The sequence below is a fragment of the Heterocephalus glaber genome, unplaced genomic scaffold, assembly GCF_053883595.1.
Source record: "Heterocephalus glaber isolate CG9 unplaced genomic scaffold, H.glaber_assembly_v1.0 deba00001461, whole genome shotgun sequence".
Classification (NCBI taxonomy): Eukaryota; Metazoa; Chordata; class Mammalia; order Rodentia; family Bathyergidae; genus Heterocephalus; species Heterocephalus glaber.
In genome coordinates, this window is record NW_028258308.1 from 21,309,185 (window position 1) to 21,313,634 (window position 4,450).

At 37.0% G+C, this 4,450-nt stretch overlaps 1 pseudogene; it reads right to left on the reverse strand.

The window, feature by feature from the left end:
• Positions 1 to 432: 432 nt before the first annotated feature.
• On the reverse strand, positions 433 to 1,137 carry LOC101721620 (U2 small nuclear ribonucleoprotein B'' pseudogene; annotated as a pseudogene).
• Between the last annotated feature and the right edge of the window lie 3,313 nt (positions 1,138 to 4,450).

The window sequence follows — 4,450 nt, forward strand, 5'->3', positions numbered from 1 at the left end:
TTTTAACTACCTGCCTGATGCTACTACTCAACTCAACAAACTCAATTCATCATATATTAAGTTGTAAGATATAAATGCCTCATATGACAGATCCAGTAGGTAAGATATTTTAGTAAATATTTTGTAATCAGCAGACAAATAAATGCTACCGAACATAAAAAATGAAATGGATAAGGCACAAAAGAAGCTAAGTGTTACCCAGAGATGATATACTTAGGATCACTGAAATATTTTTTTTTCAGAATACAAATAAAAGTTTATTGTACAAAATTAAGGCCTTCATATTACACACTTCACTAAGGCTAAAGAAAGACTACATGGTTTAAACCTTTCACAAAAATTTCACTTTTACTTCCCACTTCCAACCATTAAAATTGCCTGACCAAATGTCACCAAAACAAACACCATAAATAACACCAAGTCCCTTATACATCACTATCCCAAATGTTATTTCTTGGCATAGGTGATCTTCATTGCATGAGATGGTGTGATCTTAAACCCTTGTAATGCATCCCTAGCAGCTCCAGCCTGCCCATCATTTTCAAATTCCACAAAAGCAATATCATGCCTTCCAGGTACCAGATGTATTTCCTTAAAACCAGGAAACTGATTAAACAGCATCACCTCACTAGTCTCTTCTGGTAAATTATTAAGGAATAAAATATACTTTGGAGGGTAATCAGGGACCTGAGGATTTGGAGTTGCATTTCCTTGGGTATCAGTTGTTGATGTTCCCTGGCCAGGCTTTTTGTTTGCAGTCGTTGCAGTTTGTTCCACAGTTTTGGCTTTTTTCTTTTCTTTTTTCTTTTCCTTGTCAGCAAAAGTGCCACGCATTTTAGATATTATATCAGAATCTGTTTTTGCATACTGGATTCGCATTGGTTTGCCTTAAAATGGGAATTCTTGTAACTGTCTTAAAGCATTTGTGGATGAACCCAGTTCTTTAAATATAACAAAGGCCTGGCCTCACATCTTCATAGTCTTTAAAGCCACAATATCTACCACATGCCTAAATGGAGAAAACAGTGCATATAGGGATCACTTCAATTCTTCTTTTTTAATTTTGTCATTTATATTGTTGATATAAATTATATGATTTGGTCTAATATCCATGTTTGGGTAACAGAAACTGTATGCAGCCCACGAAGCCTAAGATTATTTCTTTAAATAACCATTGTGCCTGTTCTGTTCCAAACTCCAACAGCTGAGAGTTGGGCCAAGCAGCCCCGGGAACCCTAACAGCCAGGTACAGGGTGATCCAACCCCTGGATCATTGAAACTTTTAATGGCTATAATTAGATTTCAGTCCCACCTCTGCACCAATGACTTTCTTCAGGGTACTGTCTGTAAAAAGTGTGTGGTAGCTCTGTGCCTTCACATGCCTGCTGCCCTTCTTTTTGGAAAGACTCACCCTCTCTTATCTCTCTTAGTCACATAAACTTCAGCATGTAACTCCAGTGTTGTCTTTTGAAAATGTCTCGCCAATGACTCCAATCCTTCTTATGCTTTGACTCTGCATAGCATTTTTCACATTTAAATATAAGGATTGACTTCTCTGTTCTTCTAGTCATTTTAATATCTTATTCAACTTGTTCCTATTTATTCTTCAGGGCCATGTTCATTGTGCATATTCTGTAGCTTTGATGGTAGGCACTGAGAATAGAGCAGTTACAGTCCAGCACAGTGACAGTCTGGAATGTAAGTCTGTCTCCTACATATATTTTTTTGTCTCATGAGAATATTCTTGATAAGAATGTATTTGCAAGTGTTGCTACATTAGTATCTACTTTATAGAAGAAGAACATCTTTAAATTGGAGCTATGTGATGGCAATTAGGAGTACTTAATAATCTTTTTTTTTTTTTTTTTTTGGCTTCTAGCCTCAAGTTCTTCTTAGCACAAAGTTAACATGTCTCCAGGCCCTTTCTTTGCAGCAGAACAGGACGGCAATTTCTAGGCCAAAATGCCATTCACAATACAAGCCTCATAGAGATGTGCTGCACATGTCTGCAGTGCAGAGAGGCAGACATTGAAATGACTACTGTTTCACATCATTAGTGGAATGGAGTGGATTGCCATACTACAAAAGTTCTAACTGCTTTCTGTGAAAAGCAACTGAACTTTATGTCATCCCCTTCCACTGATTTATATGGGAGAGCTGGCTCCAGGACAATGTTTGAATGAAAACTGCAGTTTAAACTTCAGAAACATTCTTTTTTTAAATTAATTTTATTGCTACATTTTAGGTATATAACATAATGACATACATCAATGGAAATTTGCACATTTACATAATCTCTCTTGCTTCTTATTTTTTCCCACTTCCCCTGCCCTCCCTTCAACCCTTCCATCCCTCCCTATATACAAAGACTTTGTTTCCATTTTTTCATGTTCTCATATTAATTCCATTCCCTTCTTTCCTTTCCCCTACCCCTCCAACTTCCCCTTCCCATTTGCCCCTTTTCTTCCTATTTCACATTATCTGTTATACCTTTTAGTCCTTATTTACATTTTCAGTTTCTCACACTAGGGAAACTATTTGGTATTTACACACGTGTGTTCTATTTATTTCACTTAAGAGTATCGCCTCAATTTGCATCCACTTAGCTATAAATGTCTCTAATTTCTCATTTTTTATGGCTGAGTAGTACTCCATGTATTAAAAAAACCCCACATTTTCTTTATCCACTCTCCAGTTGATGGGCAATTGGGCTGCTCCCAAATTTAGCTATTACAAATTGTGCTGCTATGAACATGGGTGAACTGTGGTATGATTCTTTTAATTCTTCAGGGAAGATACCCAACAGGGGAAGAGCTGGGTCAAATGGGACTTCTGGCCCTACTTCTTTAAGGTATCTCCATAATGATTTCCACAGTGGTTGCAACAGTCTACATTCCCACCAGCAGTGGAGCAGTGTTCCTCTTTCCCCACAGCCCTGCCAGCATTTGTTATTGGTTGATTTCATGATAGGAGCCATTCTTTCTGGAGTGAGGTGGAATCTCAGCATTGTTTTCATTTGCAACTCCTGAATGACTAGGGAATTTGAACATTTTTTTCATGTTTATTTGTTATTTCTACTTCCTTGTCTGAGAAATATTTGTTCATTACCGATGTCCATTTTTGTACTGAGTCTTTAAAATTGGGAGGTCTGGTTTGTTTAAGTTCTTTACAGATTCTAGATAGTGGGCCTTTGCCTGAGGAACAGCAGGTGAAGATTTTTTCCCACATTGTGCGTTGTCTCTTCACTCTGTTGGTGTTTTCTCTTGCTGTGCAGAAGGTTTTTAATAAGGAGAGAACCCAAATGTTGATTGTTTGTGCTAGTTCATGGCCAACTGAGGTTTTGTTCTTAAAATCTTTTCCTACATCAATGTCTTCAAGAGTTCTACCTAACATCTCTTCCAGTCAGTTTAGTGTTTCTGTTTTAATATTTAGATCTGTAATCCATTTTGATTTTAGTTTAGTGCATGGTGAGCGATAAAAGTCTATTTCTAATCTCTGGCAAGTTGACCCCAATTTTTCCAGCACCATTTATTAAAGAGGCTATCTTTCCTCCAGGGAGGATATTCGGCTCCTTTGTCGAAGATGAGGTGGCTGAATGTGCCTGGAGTTGTTTCGGCATCTTCTAATCTGTTCCACTGGTCCTCAGGTCTGTTTCTTTGCCAGTACCATGCTGTTTGTATCACATTAGCTTTGTAGTAAATTTTCAAGTTGGGGATTGTGATACCCCCTGCCATATCTCTGTTGCCTAGAATGGCTTTTGCTATTCTAGGTCTCTTCTTGTTCCAAATGAATTTTTGGATTGTTTTCTGAAGGTCCATGAAGTATGATGCTGGGATTTCAATTAAGATTGCCTTGAATCTATATAGAAGTTTTGGAAGTATGGCCATTTTCACTATGTTGATCTTTCCTACCCAGGAGCAAGGGATGTCCTTCCATTTTCTAATATCCTCTTCAATCTCTCTTTTCAGTGTGCTATAGTTTTCTGAGAAGGGGTCTTTGATTTCCTTTGTTAGGTTGATTCCTTGGTATTTCAGTTTTCTGGATGTGATTGTGAAAGGAATTATTTGCCCTATTTCTCCCTCAATGAGTCTGTTGTTCACGTAGAAAAAACTATTGATTTTTGTGTGTTGACTATATCAAGCTACTTTACTGAATTTGGTTATTAAGTCTAGAAGACTTTTGGTGGAGTTCTTGGGGTTTTCTATATAGAGTATTATGTCATCTGCAAATAATGACAAATTGACTTCTTCCTTTCCTATCTTTATTCTGTTTCTTTCTCTTGTGTAATTGTTGTGGCTAATGTTTCCAAAACTATATTGAACATCAGTAGTGATAGTGGACATCCTTGACTTGTTGTTGATACTAGTATGAAGAATTCCAGTTTTTGACCATTTAGTATGATATTGGCTGGGTTTTTTTAATCAGAGAATATTATAAAGTTTAATATTTT